The 20,259-nt window shown below is 35.1% G+C and overlaps 1 long non-coding RNA gene and 1 pseudogene across 1 annotated transcript; both read right to left on the bottom strand.

The window, feature by feature from the left end:
• Positions 1–8,301: 8,301 nt before the first annotated feature.
• On the bottom strand, positions 8,302–9,554 carry LOC124312400. The gene is made up of 5 exons (XR_006910492.1): positions 9,466–9,554; positions 9,190–9,397; positions 8,962–9,130; positions 8,785–8,900; positions 8,302–8,727 (listed from the first exon to the last, which is right to left on the bottom strand). It is a non-coding gene; the product is annotated as an uncharacterized LOC124312400 (long non-coding RNA).
• Positions 9,555–11,339: 1,785 nt separating this feature from the next.
• On the bottom strand, positions 11,340–12,927 carry LOC124322902 (annotated as a pseudogene).
• Between the last annotated feature and the right edge of the window lie 7,332 nt (positions 12,928–20,259).

The raw sequence follows: 20,259 nt of genomic DNA on the forward strand, positions 1-20,259 counted from the left end.
GAAAATGATAATTTTTCGGTATCCAATGAAAACGGACGTGTTGTCTCCAAAGAGAAGGATGGGCGAAAAATATAAAATTCTGCTAATCATGTTGAGTTTGAATAAAAGAGTTTCGCATGTTGCTGAGTGAACTTCATTCCACACACCAGGTTCTTAGTGACAGGAGAAACAGAGAGAGAAGAAACTAGTAGCGAGCTTGACATAAACGAGGAAAGGGTTGAGGTGGATGCTAAACAGCATCTCAACTGACGGGCGTGGGTTTTGCGCCCCACATGATCGAGTCACGAAAGAAAAGGGCAACTTCTCTCCCTCTGCCACTAATTCACGGTTGATGGATTGCAGAATAGCCAGCTGGGCACACATCACCAATGTCATCATTTAGCCAGGTTTCCGTGATAGCTAATAGGTCTAGACCAGTTACAGTTATATGGCAGTTGAACAAGTGTTTGTTAGAGATTAATGAAGAAATCATACCGTAATATGCCTTGTTGCATTCTACACTGAGGTGTTGGTGATTGACAGTTACTCGGGTTTTCCAAATTTATCATACTTGGTCTTATTCTCGTGGCACAACATGCATTTCACTTTAAATCCCCTTCCGCTCTTCTGGTCATGAACAAATTGAAAGTACTTGGAAGGAAGTGTAATTTTATAGCTCGAGGACTGACTTGAAGCAGCACCTTTAGAAGAGTTGGCACATGATTCTTCCTCTTTTAACCTGGAAATTTATCAGACAATTACAGTAACGTTTTTCTAATGAAAATGTATTAACAGTAAGTAACTTACAAAGCTTCACAATCAGAATCACCAGAATTTGAGTTTGATTTTACTTTTGATTCCTGTTTTCTAAAATTAATTACAAATTATCCAGAATCTCAGTACTGTTCTAGTTTGTGCTATTGCATTACTAATTAGGCAATCTATCCGTGAGTACATTTAGGAGATATTTTAGTTTATTAAATATTAGTTTTTTAAAATACATTACTGTTCAAACATATGTCTATCCATTTACAGGATTAAAAATTAACTCAGTCACATATTTGGTCAACGAAACACTGTATTTAAAAATTTAACAAAACAGCAATCAAAGTTTACGCTGGCAATGTTGTGTAGCTTTGCAAGTTGTTGTCGTTACGCACTATCAAAAACCCAATTTCTATGGTTTTCATTGATCTTCTTGAACAGGAACGGAATCCAATATATCAATCCTTCCACATAAAATTGTTCTTCGAATAAGTCACTCCAACAACTTTTGATTGGCTGCCACAGCGTTTCTTGTGAAGCAATTTTAATTTCTCTTGGTTGATCATTACAACTATTTCATGCCAAAATCTCTCTCCAGTGGCATTAAATCTCCGAAATCACACAGGCCAGGGTAGTTGCTGATTTGTCTCTTCGTTATCATTGAATAATTACTGCACATATCTTGATGTGTGCACCAGATATTTATCGTGAGCAAAATTAATTGGAATGATACTAAAGTTTTCTTCAACTTTTTGTTTGAGAAAAAAAACGTTTTGGCTTGTATCGATTCTACTATAAATTTGTTTAATGACTATCGGACCATACCTTGGAAAGATATCCCCATACTTGAACCAATTTGGTTATGTTCAAACGCTTGGAATCGCGATAGAGTGCAATAGTTCAGTAGTTCATAGTAGCAATAATGAGTAACCAGTTTCTTCATTAGGTTTATTAGTTTGGGAACAAAGTCAGTCACATTATGAGTGGTCGAAACTAGCTGTGTGTTGGTCTCCTTGGAAGCTTTCCATTCTTTGTAGGTGACTTCTTCTTCATGAATGTTATCCATAAGATAATCAAATAGATCATCAGATGACGGACAGTTTTGGCATTTTCGTTTAGGAACATTGATAAACATGCAGCATTTTTCATTGTCAAATGAACACACTAATTTTTCCATCAGTTGTTTATAATCGAGGTCGATGTCTATATCTTCAAGCATTAGAACAGGATTTACGTGATGGACACACACACAGACATTGTGGGTTCCTGGTGATCCAACAATAACACACCATTTTGGTCTCAACTCTCAAAAATTTGGATAATCCTAAATAAAAAAATATAAAAAAAAAATAAAGTATAAAAAATGAGAAGGGAAATTGCAGGAGAAATTAAGAATTAAATCAATTATCATACCGATTTTGACTGTTGAGTTCTCGGCCACCAAAACGACAAACAATTCTTCGATCTTATCCAACAGCAGCATACATTGCTTTTAAATTTTTGCTCCATTGGGGTCAACTTTATTCACATACTCTCGTGAGCCCGCACACATTTTTGCATTTTCTTCATAAAACGAAACAACAAAAGTTTTGTCTTCTGGAGAAATCTCGTTTCCTGCTTTATTTTTTTTTCACAGTAGGAAGAATGCCATAATTTAGTTTTAACTTTGAACTCTCGCGGACAAGATAACTTGTGCAGTTAAATTTGTTCATGATGTCCTTGATTTTAAAAGATTCAGGAACAAGAGTTAGAAACCTTTTTCTCTCCAAAAAGCTCGTTGATTCTTAAAATTTGTTGCCGAGTTCCTGAACAAGTCGATTACAATCTTGGCAGTGATGAGTTGATGGATCAATATCTACTTCAAGAGACGTTGAAAGATGATAAGCCAAAGCTTCATTAACTTTAACGATTTTGTTAGTAGCTAATGTTGAGCGTCTATCTTTGCTGAGTTTCGTTGCAGTTGAAGTGAGTAAAAGTGACAGACCCAATGCACCACAGATCACCGAAAAACGATAGTAACTTAGAGACAAAAAATAACACTCCTCCAAATTTTTGATATGTTTTTTAAGACATACTTAGCTATACAATATTTAATTTTCACAAATAAAAAAGTGTACACTTTTTTCCGATTTATGGAATTTTTTTTTATTTTTTCTACTTAAGTTAGGATTACCATCTTTTGTATACTTATACAAGCGATATCAATCTATATTTTTATCGAATAAAAAATTAAAAAAACTTGTGACGTCATCCCTAGCGCATAGTTCAAAGTAGGGTGGTTTTTGCGTTCGGAAAGATCGATGGTGCTGCCACCTCAGTCGTCCGATTTCGACGCGATTTTTTTCTAAAATTAACTTATCATTCCCTTAACACATTCTGATCAATAGTTTCCCTTTAATTTTAGTTTAAAATATAGAAAAGTGCAATTAAAATGAATATGGTATCATTAGGGTACAAAAAATATAAATCGATGCCATCCCCTTATTTTTCAAAACCCTTCGACAAAAATCTTATTTTGACCTATATTTAATGATTTATCATTAAACAAATTTATTCGGGAATAAACCCCGGCAAGTTAATTAGTTATCAATTTATATGTTCGAAAAGTACCCTGTGGGGTTAGTTGTCAGAAATTTTGAGAGGTATGTTGGCATATAGATTTCTCATGAGATGCTGAGTTGCAAGGTTTCAAAATTTGACCTAGAAATTTTGGAGCAATGGGGAATCGTCAGATGTCAACTTACCCCGTAGATGGGGCAAGTTGGCAGACTTTTTTTTGCAGGTTTTCACAATTTCACAATTTCGTGTAAATGAACAATGTAAACAAATACGATCAATTCATAAAGAATTGAAATCTGAATTTGATTTATTCATTCAATTTGCAAAACGAGTGGTCAAAAAATTCAAATAAATTCACAAAAGTGACCCTGCCAACTAGCTCTCCCCTACCGTATTCATTTTTCTTTTTAATTGTAATTTTAGTATTTTAAAGTAAAACAAAAGAAAAAATACTGATCAGAAGGTGTAAACGGAATGATAACTTTATTTCAGAAAAAAATCGCGTTGTTATCGGACGACCTAGGTGACAGCACCATCGATCTTTCGGAACCCTTAAACCCCTAACTTACTTTGAACTATGCGCTAGGTACGACGTCACAATTTTTTTAAATTTTTTATTCGATCGTAATGTAGTACTATTCTACTAGTTTGAGTATACTAAAGATGATAATCGTAACTTAAGTAAAAAAAGTAATTAATTCCACAAAATGCAAAAACTGTCAAAATCGCAAATTTTTTTGAAAATTCACAGAAAAATTGTTGATAATTGGTTTTGCTTTAAAATAACACATTGAATATAGCTTAGTATGTCCTCAAAAACGTATTAAAAATTATAGGAGCTATGATTCGAATCCCTTTCATTCTGTCAAAGGTGGATAAAAATGACGTAACAAACGAAATCCATATGGAAGAAATTGCCGCTTAAGGTACTGTGGTATTTAAAAAAAACAGCTAATAAAATTTTGCAAAATAACGCGGTTAACTTATCGATCAAAGATACGTACAAGTTTCTCAGTCTTTAAACAGTTCTACTGTATAAAAGGTAACACCCGTGAATTGAGATAGATGAGTGACTGAAAAATTATAGTTCTTGATGAGTAAAAAACCTGGAGAAATACGCGAAATCTTTTAAACGCAATTATAAACCAAAAACAATGTTGAGAGATATTGTTTCGTAATTTCACTTTATGTATTGAAGTTTTTTTGATTGATTTACATATCAGTTAGTTAATGCATCCGTTAGTTTATTACACTGTTGCCAAATTGGCTTAAAAGAATGAATTAATTACACATTTTTATTTCTTTGTATTTATATTTCTCCTCAATTTTCTCGGGTGAAAAAGTCGGGACAAGGTAATTTTTTTGCTTTTATAGGCTTCCAACTTCCAAGAGGAAAAAATACTGTGTGTTGTCAGTCATGATTACACTGTGAAAATCCAGATTTTGTGGATCAGTGGTTGGGCGTGAATTCTCGTTTGAATTTTCTGATTTTTTTGCGAAAGTGTAGTGAGGAATTTGCTCTAAAATGCTAATAAAACGGCGGTGGATTTAACAATTGAAATCGGAAGAAAAATCGGAAAAAATGCTATTTATTGGTTTTGGTCCTAGTATAAGTCAATAGCAAGGTAACGCAATCTCCATGAAAAAAGTGTAATTGCTAATATCTCCTTTCTTGAATAGCGAAGCGTGTTTGACTCGATCAAATTCGGAACCAGTGCGGTGTTGATTCTTGTTGATGAAAATGGACTCGAAACATCAGGCAATATCCAGTCTTGAGATGTAAAGCTTCTGAAAAAGTTGGATAAGGAATAAACATACAACTTCAAATTGAATGAGCCCCAAGCAGCTGCAGGACGTCCGAAAACCACTTAATTAAAAAAATTAATTCTTCCGATTTTTACTGTCCAATTTGATCGTTTTTTATTTTTTTCCCTTCAGGAATGTCCCAACAGGAACATCGGTCGCCGAAAAAAGGCAAAATTTCACCACCGCTGAAGTCTGTTGGGACAATCCTGGCATCCAGAATTTCCTTTCCTTTCCAAGTAACAATTATATAACACAGAGGTATGCAAGCAATTACATAAGTTTATAGTGTGTATTGAGTAGCGCACTCACGTTGACTAAAAGGTAGTTTTATTCTAGGTAAATATAAATTTTTTACTATTAATTTCTCTAATTTAACGTTTGAACATAAAATATTAAGAAAACGCTGTGATTATGATAGCAGCTATTACAATAAAATTCTTTGACAACTAGATATAAATCACGGATTTTAAAAACTTGTATTTCCTGCAATTGTTATATTTACCAAAGTATATTCCTTCTTGACTCATAGATGGCATTGGGCAGAATTTATGCCTGTAGTTTGTGCTTCGTTCACTAGAGGGCCTCTGCTGAGTAAGAAGGCACGTCTAGGTAGGGCTTGCTGCTACTTTCTTTATTCATGCCTAGCCGAGAGAGCTGTTATGAAGGATAAGTCCTCTGTCGTTTCGATTTTCGACGTCCTTCGAAGTCCTCTCGAATTTTTAGCATGCAAGTTAAATTTGTAAAATTTATTTTAGACTCTAAACATCGCTTCGCATAGCCCTAAGCTGGTATCGCCTTTCATAACTTCTATGAGAAGTTTGATGAACAAAGACCCAGTACCTAAATTAAAAGAATTAATTGTTATATGTTTCTAAACAAATTATTTGTCTTTGCTATTATACTTCGCAATGAATCTCTTGTGTTAAAAAATGAAAAAGATTCCTGTCGAGGTGAAGACGATCTTATTTCCAAGAAATGCATACCATTTCTAATTGGTGTGAGATCTTAAGGAATTAATAAGATATTCTGTAAAAAGCTATAATTTCATTTAATAAATTTTCCTTACCATTCGGAACATGATTGCATGAATGAACTTTGAAAGTCTGGCATCCTTCAATTACCAGCACTTTCGGCTTATCCAAAAGGAAATGGCAATCAATGAGGGACTTCCTCAGGCTTTGTATTTCTTTACTTTTACCTTCAACATCCCAAATTCTGTCGTAGATTCCATGTGACAAAACGAAGACGAAGATCTTTTGAATTCAGATAGATCTTTTTTTACCAAATCATTTACTTCTGTTGTTAGCTTTTCCGTTGATGGCACTTCTTTTGAATCAAAAACAAAACCAAAACCTTCAAAAAACCCCTTTAATTGTTTCAAAGTCTCCTTCCAACATGCCATTAAATTCTTGTTTGTTTCGACTACAACTGCGAATTTCTTTTTGAACTTCGAATTTCAAATTTGCGAACAACTGCAGAATGACGGCTATTGGTCTGATTTTATCGATCCTTCTTCTGGTCGACCGTATTTGGGAAGCTATACGAATGCCACGTTGTTCGAAACAGACGGACGTTATCGTCATTTAGGATTTTCCATAGAAGATCTCGGATGCTGTAAAATCATTCGTCACGGTACATGGACAAATGACAGCCTTACCCGTCAGAAATATTTTGCATATCTGCATTTTTTAAACTTTGTACGCCAACGACTGTGTGACTACTGAAACACAAGTTAACAAGAGTTACACTAGTATACATTGTGTGTAATGTTGAAGTAAATACAAAAATAATTATGCTGTTAGTATTTTTTATGTTAAAGCGCTAACTCACAAACATTGCAAACATTATGTCCAATAATCTTTACTGTTAAAACCATCCCTACCTCAAGTAGTGAAAGTCGTTCCGCTGGCTTCATCTAAAATTATCACAGAGAAATTTTGAACGAGTAAAGTTAGGGAATTAGTTGTGCAGCCAATTACCACGCAATTACATCGGTAGCTGTATGCTATAAGCACACAGTATTGCCTGGTGATAAAATTGAAGCTATTGTCATAGCTAACAGAATACGTTTTTATTTATTTTGTGATTTATTTTTTGTTAAGGATTCTTTTTGATTGGCTAATTTTTACGCTCAGGATTTGGAACAAGTTTTTGACACCATGGTAATTTCAATTTTTAAATTTCAGTGAGATGGTTTTGATGATTAATTTGTTTTATTTTCTTCTTGATTGTGGAGTTCAGAGTACCCCTTTAATTTCTATTGAGAATATTTGCTATTTTAGTGTAAGAACAAGAGATACTTACGAAACTTGTGAAAATTTTAAATTAAATTTACCTTTTTTTATTTATCCTATCCATATGTTAAATACTTAAATTAATTCCAATTATTGTTTGTGTTGTCCTAATTCATGAGTAAAAAATATGTGATTACATAATTCGCGCCTAGATGGATCTACCTATGCATACATTGACGACACGCAGGACTGAACAGGAATGGACAGGAATGGACAGGATCGGACAGGAACAGACAGGACTTTTTGATCATCTTCAAAATAAGAAAACTAATTTCGGATAAAAAATAAGTTTGAATTGATTAATTATTTTAATTATGATTGAACATTATTGCTAAAATAGCAAGAGTTGATATTATCTTATTTAAAACAATTTCCGTTAAACAGTTAATTAAAAAATGGATCAAAATCAGTGGTGACAGGGGGTTTGCTGCCCGTACGGTATGGTGAGCTAGGTAGAAGCTTAGCGCAAGCTTCGGAGAGCAGGCTCCCATAATAGTGTAAGCTTCCAGGAGACAAGTTAGATGTGCTCCGATGCAATGTAAGGGATTTTAACCGAGATGCAAGCTTGGCTATTGAAAAATAGCTTTTAGCTTTATTTGCGTAACTATAATTTTTGCTTGTGTCCAGTAAGCTAGCCTATAGTGTAAAATCAATTCGTAAAGCTTATTTTGCACGATCGTATTCCACAACCAAGCCGTAGCTTGTATTAATCTAGCCTATATAATTAACTCAATTAAAATACTTCGATTTTAATATAACTCAAGATTTGTAGACACAATCAATTGTATTGATGTCACTCTAGATTGTTCCGTGGCTTTAAAAACAGAATCAAGGGGTAAAATTGAGGCATTGAGGGAAAATTCACACAAGTGTGAAAAACAAGTGGGAAATACGTACATTTAAGAAACTTGGTTTTTAAAACAGAATCGAGGGCAGCAATTAAGGCAGTAAGGTAAAATTCACACAAGTGTGAACAACTAGTGGGAAATAGGACGTACGTTCAATAAACTATAAAAACATTTCGCACGGCATGAAATAAAGGAATTAAAACACGTGAAAATCAATCAATAGGAGATAATAAAATCGAACTCGAGCACAAAATGGCAGGACACGTAAAATGTATGCGTAAAATAAACTTAGGCTGTTTCATTTTGTCCTGTTTGCTGGTTGTTATCAAACAATCCATTGTTATTAGTAGCTTCACCACCAAATATGTCATCTTCAACGTTTTGCTGCTGCCCTTTTAAATTCTTCTTCTTGGTTCTTTCGGTGCATCTCGCAGAGCATTGTACTCGATCATTATGTCACCATCGAATGGATGAACCTATACAAATATTGGTCAAAATAAGTTGTAAAAATAACAAAATAAGCCATCAATTACCATCCACTTAGCAGCCGACTGAGAAGGACTCGCAGATGGTGTAGGAGGTAATGCTTCCGGTCGTCTATTCAAGTTAGAAATAACGTCATTAAGATGAAGGAGAATATCTTTCATTTCTAAGAAAAAAAAACATATTATTAAAGACTTTATTAGGATCTAATTTTCTCAATTCCATACGCTGTGCTAACTCTCGTGGCTCTTCGTACCACGAGCGTAGAATTTCCAAAGTATCTGTCAGTTCCTCATTTTCGTCTTCTTTATTCTTCAAATCTCTTTCAAGTCGTAAAAGTAAAAAAGTAATTGTGTCTTCAAGTTTCCTATTTGTGGACTTCAGTTCATCAATTTCCTTTAAAATATAATTATAAAGAAATGTCTCCTATTAACACATTAAAGAAAAATGTTTACTTCAACAAGTTTTTCTTCTGCAGGGTTGGGTTTGCTTTTCTTAGCAACTACTGAAAATGATGCATCTTGAGTTGTGTCGCCTTCAGGATACACAAGACTCCTTCTTGTCTTCTGATTTGTTCCACGTAGCTCATTTGCATTCTTCTTTGCTGAAGATTTATCAAGAATGAGCTGTTGTCTGAGTTGAAGGAGGTTGTGTCTTGGTTACCTGTAAGGATCGAAAAAGAATAAATATTTGTCATAAATCATAATTCCAATAAGCTGTGCTATACTCACTCGATATTGCCACAGCAACTCCAGGTCTGTGATCACAATATAAAAGATTGTTTTTCTCATAAACTCTTTCGCAGATTGCTGAATTGAAATCTTTGGGCCACCTATACAACACACAATTAATACAGAATCCAATTAGAACATTAAATCAAACGAGCATTTAAGATTTCACTCGTCGAAATTTGCCAAACCAGGTTTATGATATTACATAAATAGAAAAGCATTAGGCTAAATGCTAGAATATAGTTAAATGAAAAGTTGAACAAAGTCATACACCAAAAAATCCAAAAGATTTTACCTGACCACTAGTTTTGTTCTTTCTCTAACCCATATTTCTTGTACTGTTGTAATCACGTCTTCTTTTTCATCGTCTGTCAGAATTGGACTCTTAACTGAACTAATTGCCCCTATACCAGGTTCACCAACGGTAAAATCAAAAAGAACAAACATATTTTAGGCCAGCTAAAATATGTTTTCGTTATTGGAACGATTTCGTGTCTATTCCTACCTAGATTGAAAACTTGACGGATGAACGAGACAGCTAACAGTTTTGGAGGGAAAAAGCCGATCAGGAACAGGGTTGCCAGAATTAATTTTACAAATAACCTCAAATGGTTAAAAAAACTTTTAATATATAAAAAAGAGACTAATAACTTCAAAACAAAAGAAAAACACGAAATTTATATAATTATTATTAGAATTTTGCAGCGTAATTTAAAGAAATCGTTTTAACAGATTTAATCCGGTTTTTAAGTTTAATCGTCTGCTGTAGTACTGCTGTGAAAAAATTCAAGCTACGATCATTTTTATTTATTTTAAAGTGTATTAACATTAAAATGGCAGGGAATGGTAGTTTTGGGTCATCGAAGTGGACTTAAAAAGGAGAAACCCGCGATTAGCTACTGAGGATTACAACTAACCGATTGATCTGTAAGTCTGTAACTGAATAATTAACTTAACTGCAAATAAATAAAAAGAACTGTAGACGAACAAAACTGTAGACTATTGTAAACTGTATCTTTCAATAAGCGATGAATGAGTATAATCAAATTATTACTTTTATAAGTTTTAATGATGAGCCATATATATAGGAATGACCAATTTAAACTATTACCAGACAAGTAAAAAGTATGCTAGTCACTGTTGAACTAGCTTGAAGTATATTTTTAAATATATTTTACCTAAAATACACCATACTTTCATTTATCAAGCATCCGCCTACCTTACAAAAAGACAAGAAAATATACCAACTTATACTTAGTTCTGGATTGCTTGCCGCTCGCTTTGCTTTAAGTTTTAAACATCAAGTTTTGTACTTCGAAGCATTGCAAGTATGGGCGTTGCTAGAGTTTCTCTTTTTTATCAGAATCGAGTTAAACTTTCCGCAAGGTTTTTCCATACTTGTGAAGCTTTAACCTAGTACCGCGCAACCTTGTTACAAGTTTATTTTTTTGGACAAGCTCACCGTCGCGTACGGGTGATGAAATTTTTGGATGGCTAGGTTATAAGTAGTGGCTCTCCACCTACCTCAATCATCATACGTTCTGTATTAACCTACGAATACGAACTCAAAAACGGAATACGAACTAAAAAAAACGGGAATGAATACTCAACCAATGCGAAAACTTCCCGGAACGAAAAAAGAATTTCCTTTAGTCAAATCCAAAATCGACAATAAGAGACCGGTCAAATTGGCAAAACCAACAGTCAATGCGACCAAACCAATGACTTTGAATCCGGATAAAATCCATTTAGTACCAGCTAATTTCACCATGGCTGATGGGGCCCCACAAATGCCCAAAATTGGATTCCGTTTTCAAGGATTTGGCTCGACCTCAATCACGGCAGCCATTCCCCAATCCCAGACTATCCGTCCATTACCAACTCATTTGGACAAAAAGATCCATCCACGTGATTGGACTTTTTCCCCGAAACCTGAATTGACAATCGCTGCTAAAAAGAATGAAAAGATTTTTCTGCTCCTCTTCTTTCTCCAGTTTTCTCAATAGTTCTTCAGCTTCCTCATTTTGGGACGTAACCAAGTAGCAAACGCACAGATTAGCAAGCACCACCGCACTGACGTCCAAAATCTTCACACGACACAAAACTTGCGGTAAATAAAAGAAAAGCTAAATTTCAAAATCATGCTAACCGTACGTTGTCGTAGTTCTGTTTCACGAGTGGCTCATAGAAACTAGTGGCCTCTCAAAACTTGTTTTCTTGCATAAACAAAGTATGGGCGACGTTCAAACGCCACACATCAGCATCTCCACAGAGTTCAGCAGACTGGCGGAAAAGTTTCTCTACTTGAACGTAATTTTCTCGATCCCAGTAAATCTTAGCTTGATTCATTAAAACGGGCAGGTAACTACAACAAAATTTCATTAATACAAATCAGAATTATGAATAAAGACGGATCAAGATTATTTCATTTCCAATGCTTGCTCATGCGCAAGCCCAGCAGCACTGATAGCGTGAGAATGCTATTGTCTCCGAGCTTCTTTCAAGTTGGTCCCCGTCCGCCGAACTGTCTCTCCGTAACGAACGCAAAGGGCATCAAACTTGGCAAAAGCTTCTTCCGGCGATTTTTGCTGAATGATGAGCGCCTCTAGGAAATCGAACACATACTTCATACAAAAATAGAAAGGTAAAATCACGGTAAATTATAAGAGGTTTAACAATCGCTTACGGGACTGAGATGCTTATAGGTTAAATCCGCATGTTCCGCCATCAGATCGGCAGCCAAGTCGAAATATTCGTATTTACAATACAGAAGAGGTAGATTGGCGAAAGTTTCAGGCGGACAGACTAACGGTCCGACACTCGTCAATCTCGCCTCGGGGTTTTCAAGTTGCTGCTGCTGTTGGGCTACTTGTTGTAGGAGAAGGAATTGAAGTTTGTCAAAACTTTCACTTGGGTTGGCATCCGCGCGGCTGCTTCGTCCATTAATTAATCGATTGATTGTATTATTTCAAAACACGTCATATTATAAGACGTACATGGATTATTCAATTTCAGCAGAATCAATTAAAAATTGCTCGAAACCTTTGATGAATTTTCTGTAATTGAGTTGGTCACCATTCCTTGCTCCATTAGCAGCAGCAGGAGTTCCTTTTGGGCTGACGCAATAACGTTCCAGAAGAAGTAGCAATCCATAGGCGGCAGGGTAGTTACGATGGAACACGTAATAAATGCTGAGAAGTTTCAACATTGCTTGCCAAATAGTTTGAACACTGATGTTCATGTAGTTTTTGGCCTCCCCATTAACTATTAACATGGAATGAAGGTTTTTCTTATCAAACTGCATGAAAAATACCGCGCTGGTGTTCAACCCTGAATAATTAACCATGATTGGGTTACCTTTCTGAAAAATACAAAAAAATAAATTAGCAATTTTCTTTGCTTTATTGTATGTATAAATAATCTATTTTAACATACCAATTCAACAGATAGTAAAGGCGGCATACCCTTCGCCCCCTGCTTCGATGAACACAGGTTGTTGATCTCCGTAAGGCACGAAATTGCCTCTTGCTCATCTCTTTCTTCAAACTATTTTCCTTTATCCGAAAGGATGTAACCCCTGAGATGATTGATTAGTGTCTCAAAAGTTGACTTGAAAGCTGTTTCGTCGTTCACTGCCGGCATATGAAGAAAATCAGCATAAACCTATTAGTAAGATGGAAAAACTAGTAATTTAAATAAAGAAATGCCACTGTACAATATAAATTAAATTGTGATTACTTTGTCAAATTTTTTATAGTAAGGGATTGTTGCCAATAACTCTGCAGTTGTTTTTTTCTTGTTCCCATTGACTAAAGAGCGACGCAAATGGGAATCGTCGATAGTTCCAGGAATGCTAGTGTCAAAGGCTCCATCAGCTTCAGCCGCATGATTGTTACTGCCAGTTGCGTCTTGCGCGTCAAGGCTTGCAGCAACCAAGAGAACAGATGCTTTCGATTTCTCGAGATTTCTCTTCAGTTTTCTCGATTTCTTTGTCTTAGTGTATGCTTCTTGGCTCTGCAATTTCTTGACAATTTGATCTTTCACCGTTTTCTATGTAGAAAAATACTATATAGCATATATGCTGTAAAAAAACCAAATAATTTGAATTATATAACAATATACTTACGTATACACAAGAAACACCAACACCTTTGTTTTTAAGACACTCATATTTGTCTACGATCATTTGAGCGTATTTTCTATATAGAGTTGGTTTACGGCCGACTGGGTGTGTTTTCTGAACATGCATTGCACAAACATAAAAAAATTGTTTGATGTGCAATGTCAGTTGACCTCTTTGGATAGCTTTGGTGAGAACTTGGTTGATTTCCCAGGGTTCACTCCCCTCAGAAGGAAGGAAAATTGGGGCCTCTTCATAAAGAAAAAGAAAATTAGTTAAAGGAAATAAGATAATATTTCAAGAATTACCAACTGGAACATCACTTTGTGATGGGAGCTGTCGTGAGAGGTTTAACTTCTCAACTGGCACACTTTCGGTAGCGAGATGATTCAGCTCTGCTTCTGGATGTTGGACTACTTGTGGTCCAACATCGACACACTCTGATAAATGTTATAAAATAATGAAATGTTATGCAAAAGGCAAAAATTACGAGACACAAAAGCATGCAATTGGTATGTATATAATTACCTCCCATCAACTGATCAATAATAGCTGAAGCCGTTGTGTTCTGCAGTAAATCAACACCAGCCTTAACTGCTGTAAATTGTGATGTTAGCTTTCTTGCTTTCTTAATTGGAGGAGGCCTAATCTTTTGTCTACTTGAGAACTTGAGATACACCCTACAAAACTTCTTTCCCCTTCTCTTCAGCACAAGTAAGAAGTCCTTATCTTATTTTTCATAATCCTGAATTATAATTCAGATGAATGAAAAGAAATTACCAGAGGGGAAACAGTACCGAAGATGGGATAAATATGAAACGTTGGATGAGCTCATTTTGGGAGAGAATTTCGACTAATCGTTTGTGTGCTAGGTCGTGGTCTCTACCGTTCCAAAACCATAAATAATTTAATCAGTTACTACTTTGAAAAGGAATTTCCCTAGCTTAGAACAGCTAAATTCTGAACGAGTTATTCAACAAGTTGACAGTCCAGTCTGCCAAAACTCGCTAATCTGATGTCGATCATCTTGACCCAAGAGAATTTGAGGAAAGGAGCAAATGGTAAGAGCGTTTAAATCAGCTACGACAAACGGAAGAACCAGTAGTTTTGCCAAACGATTCGGATAATCCAAATATACCAGAACCTTTAATAAGAAATAATACTAGAGACATTCTTCCCTACAAACAACTTCTTAAGCAAACTCGTGCTGTACTAGATTCAAGTGAAATCACAAAAAGTACTGCAAATACAGAAAAAAAACCTTTTAATCTTTTCAATATTTACTTTTCCAACGAGGAAGTTCCAGACTGTCAGTAATTTTTTAACCAATACGAGCATACTAGGATAACTGAGATCCCCCTTGACCATTTTATTGTTGAATTGAAATACTTGTGAAAATAAAATAAAACGGTAGATCTAACGAATTCCGAGTTTGAATCCGCGTCGACAGCTTTGCTTCTAACTGAACCTAATATAGTAACGCCTCTCAATCTATTTACGAAATGTTAATAGAAAACTGATTACGAATCTACTGAATCAGAATATTAATCCGTTGTTTGAGTAGAAATAAGACCTACAGAGACAAATTTTTATCTCTTGCCTATATCAAACAAGGGGAACGAGATAAATTTAGAAAATTCTTCTGGAACTTTACCTAAAAAGTTGCAAGTAAAACAGATTTATCTATTGGCCTAACTTCCACAACTAGTGCGTAAATGCATCATTCCTTCACGACCAAAACCTACAGAACCATGGTAGCAACTTCTTGTCCACAGACGGAAAATTTTGCCGTTTTCTTTCTAAAAATTAATTAATAATTATAATGATTATAGTTTTGAAATCAACGATGAGGGTGTGATTGCAGGATTTTCCAAATCCATTTTAAAAATGTGACCTTTTCCGCTAATTTCCAATACTTGACTTTCGGCTAGCAAGACTAATGAAGAAAATTCCACAAGCATTGCGAATTGTTGAATTTCGTTTGAGATGAAATTGAATTTTAATGAAAGTGAACTCACAATCCATGTTAGTTTGATGCTAGACAAAGGTAAATATTGTACTTAAGATTAAGATAGTACTTAAGCGGATTCTACTTGAGACTCCGCAGAACTGTAAGTTATACACTGTTACGGAAAAAATTACGATTACGGTCTGGATCAGCTTTACCGTGGCGATCCAGCAGAATGAAAAATATGAAATTAATTAAGATGATGAGAGAAGAGAAATAACTTCAAAATCAACGTGCCTAAAAAGTTGTCCACGATTCCATGATTGACCAACCACCATAGATTGGACAATCAGTCGTAACAAATACTCAGAATTTTGTGAAGAAAAAATAGGTGGAGCACTGCCACCACGATTCAGCAACCAAAAGCCGGGATGAAGAAGACCGGAATGACGATTACGAGCTGAATTCACTTTGCCGTAGTGATTGTGCGTACAGGGAAAATAGCGAACACGGAAACGTGGGAGAAAAGGGCCAAACAGCAACAGAAACACGGCAGCAAAAAACAGATAAAACACGAAAAGTTACAAACGCTCCAACGATGATGATGAATGACATGAACGATGGAAGAAGCTTTCCCGGTCGATACACAAAAAAAATTTGCCGAGAAAACTAAAACACGAATTTATTGATTCTCGTCTATGAGCCGTTCCAACTGTGAATGTTCGATCAACAATTACGACAATTAAATTTCGATTCTAAAATTGAACAGCTTTCGTAGTGGGCAGAGTCCACTGTTCGATCGTCGTCTATTGATATGGAAAACATTTTATTCCTACATAGTTCAGAAGAAATGCTTTGTGATTTAGCAAGATCTTTTGGCTAATCTATCGTACAAATATTTAACAACTATTTTACATCTGATTACACCAAAGAGGCAGTTGCCCACCAGATAAAAGCACCAAAACCTACACTCCATCATAAATTTATATACGAGATATTAATTTGAGCCATTGATTCAACGAATAAAATAGAAAATAGTCTAGTAAAGCTACATGCATTAATCGAAGACAAAATTGTTTGTTTTGAACAATCTTTAAAGGTCTCATGGTCCTGGTAATCTCTTAATTAAACTAAATTTGGCAATTAGTGTGTTTCGTGTATAATAGATGATTTGGATACAATTAATTCCCTGATACCAAATGCGACATGTAAACTAGAAAAATTTAAAATGCAGTGCAAAATTGCTTGTCTATTGAACGATGACTTATTGAATTTGTTTGGTCTCTCTCAGTTTGTAAACAAGAAGGATACAAGAAAGTTGTAATTCCCAATAGATCTGAAGAGATACTGAATCGTCCATCCACGAACAAAATTTTATGTGTTCTAAATCTAAGTTATTGAGGGATGCATTACAAAATACCCGAACGATTGTGAGAAAATTTCGTCATAGAGCGCACAGTCTTGAAAAATTGAACAATAATTGAAAAATGTTGTTGGATTTCAAACGACCATTCTCTATAAATCTGAAAATCCCATGGAATGATCTGTAGAGTCATTAATAGAAATTTTCGATCGGGAAATAATAATCATTCTGAGAAACGAGCATCCTTTTAACAGTGCCAGTTAAAAAATTTAATGCTCCCACATAGACCTTAACATCCCCTAAAATAGACGAATTAATTATTTATTTAGCTTCTGGATTTCAAGAAAACCACAAAACAATGAAGATATTGTTATGGGACCTTAAAATGTCCCATAGCTATCCAAGAAAGAAGTCCAACGGTTCGGTTTATTAGAGAGCAAGAATTACTTACACTTCCCTGTGAAAATATCATTATTAGTAACACCGGAACAACCAAGTGTGCAGCCGGAATAACAAACGTCAACCTGACAAGACGAAAAATGATTGTCAATGATCTAACAGGTAAAAAAAAGAGAGTTAGCTTTAGGTCGATAAAATGGCCTGCAAATCTCTTTTGCTGTGGATTCAATCTAGGCAGCAGTTTGTGGGCGAGATTGACTTTGGCAACGTGTCAATGAATTATGATAAGAATAAACTCATAAACGAAGAATGTGAAGAAGAAGAAACATATGTCAAAGAGAATTCAAAATAAACAATTGGTCATGGTAGAGGTATAGATGGAGAAAATATTTCAGAAAATGTTGCGTTCAGTCAAGAAGACAATCCATTAGAGCACAATGAGTGCTAGCAAATAGTCTCCTGAATTTCGTTATAACCGGATTAAGGAAGAGATACTCCGCACCAGCTGGCTGTTGGCCATTGGTGAGGCTAACTGCATGGAAGACGATAAGATTTTGCCTTTGAATTCACGTCATGAAAAACTTGAAGAAATACGATTTAAAGTTGACATAATTGTTGGAGATAATGCAAACGTTCGTGTAAAGCTGTTTAAGTTACTAAGAAGAACAACTGATAGAAAAGTAACGGATCCTGCAGATTCATCTAGATATTTGTTTGTTTTGTTCGACCACACGCAATTTCTGAAAAAAGACCAGGAATGAATTGATAGACCGTCACTTGAAATGCAATTGAGAATTGATTGATTTGTTCTTGATAAAGTAACTGTTTGCAAAAATAATGGATTGATATCTAACCAGAAGACATGTTGATCCGACAAACTTTGAGCGAATGAAAGTTAAATATGCAAGGAATCTTTTCAGTTCTGAGCATTGCGAAGTACGCATGATTTGAAGGAACTTGGTTTCGAAAATGTAGAACCGCTTGTGAATTTCTTTCAATTTGTCTGGAAACAGTTTAACTACCACGACTTTTGCAACCTGATTCTGTATTATCACTAGAGGGAAGCTTCGAAAAAGCCATTTTCTGATTAAAACAACGAACAACCATATGATCTCGACGAATAAATACTGGATGGTTGGTCACTGCTTTAGCGCGATTGAAAGAAGTAATCGGACACAACTAGCAAGATGAGTTGTTAAAGGCCTTTGATAACCGGAGATGTTCTGAAGAAAAAAGATGCCCGAATTATGAATGCAAGAAAACCAGAATGTACAAAATTATGGGAAAAAGAAATCTTGAAGAAAATGGAATCAGTTAATTAAATTTTTGATGGAGGTTACATTGCTCTCCAGTTTACACATTTTTTTATTTTGTTCATTTCTCAAAATATCTTGTAAAATTAGATCAAATTACAATACACATGTAAATCAAAAATGTAAAAATAGACAAACATCAAAGGAGATCATCTTTATTTCCGTGGAACGTTTAGCAAAGACGAGATAATTCTATCGTCCGGACATCGAGAACTATTTGCCGTCACAAAAACGTTGGAATAAATGGGCAAGATTACAAACAGAGCTACCAATATATATTGGCTCACTGATTGCCAAAATATGGCGGCTTTTTTAATAAAAGAATCAGGAAAAAGTCATATTTAGAAGGAGGTTTACCAAATCATGATTCGATTCAAGAGGCTCAACATCAGAATAATTTCAATTTATTGAATACAAAACGACCCCCGAATCAAGATATCATACGATGACTCGAAAACCGTTGAAACGGACGAGTTGTTAAGTCAACGAAGAAACTTTCCAAAGGAACAACGAAAAATAAAACTTTACAATCGATTTATTCGCTTCCGATCGTAATTCAAAATGAAAATATTCTATTCGTATTTCTATTGTCCTAATACATCAGGTATCGACGATTTTTTGCATTCTTGGGACGCGGAAGTAGCTTGGACCAAAAAGATTATCGTGTCTTCATTAAAAACATGAATTAATTAAAAGGAAATGCTGTCAGTCAGATTGCTTCAATGTCTGAAGTCATGTTGGATATTACTGCAGCAGATGTTCTTGACTGCACTAATTCATCTATCACTACTGGTAATAATCATTTATTAAACAATGCCGATACAGGTGTCTATTGATTAACCTAACTTTTCAATTACCAGATTTCTATCGTGCTGCTTCTACAGATCTGTCAGCAAAAGTGGTGTTGAATACTAAAGCAGACTTCTCAAAAGAAGACAGTTCTATTGAATCAATCAGCACTACTGGTAAATATATTCATTTATTAACCATAAAGATTATCGTGTCTTCATTAAAAACATGAATTGATTTAAAGGAAATGCTGTCAGTCAGATTGCTCCAATGCCTGAATTCATGTTGGATATTCCTGCAGCAGATGTTCATGACTGCACTGATTCATCAACTGGTAATAATCATTTCTTAAACAATGCCGATACAGTTGTCTATTGATTAACCTAACTTTTCAATTACCAGTTGTCTATCGTGCTGCTTCTACAAATGTGTCAGCAAAAGTGGTGTTGAATACTGAAGCAGACATCTCAAAAGAAGACAGTTCTATTGCATCAAATAGCACCACTGGTAAAAATATTCATTTATAACCGTAAAGATTATTGTGTCTCCATTAAAAACATGAATTGATTTAAAGGAAATGCTGTCAGTCAGATTGCTCCAATGCCTGAATTCATGTTGGATATTCCTGCAGCAGATGTTCATGACTGCACTGATTTATCAACTGGTAATAATCATTGCTTAAACAATGCCGATACAGTTGTCTGTTGATTAACCTAACTATTCTATTACCAGTTGTCTACCGTGCTGCTTCTACAGATCTGTCAGCAAAAGTGGTGTTGAATGGTAAAGCAGACATCTCAAAAGAAGACAGTTCTATTGCACCAATCAGCACTACTGGTAAAAATATTCATTTATTAAACAT

Source organism: Daphnia pulicaria, chromosome 1, assembly GCF_021234035.1.
Source record: "Daphnia pulicaria isolate SC F1-1A chromosome 1, SC_F0-13Bv2, whole genome shotgun sequence".
Taxonomy (NCBI): Eukaryota; Metazoa; Arthropoda; class Branchiopoda; order Diplostraca; family Daphniidae; genus Daphnia; species Daphnia pulicaria.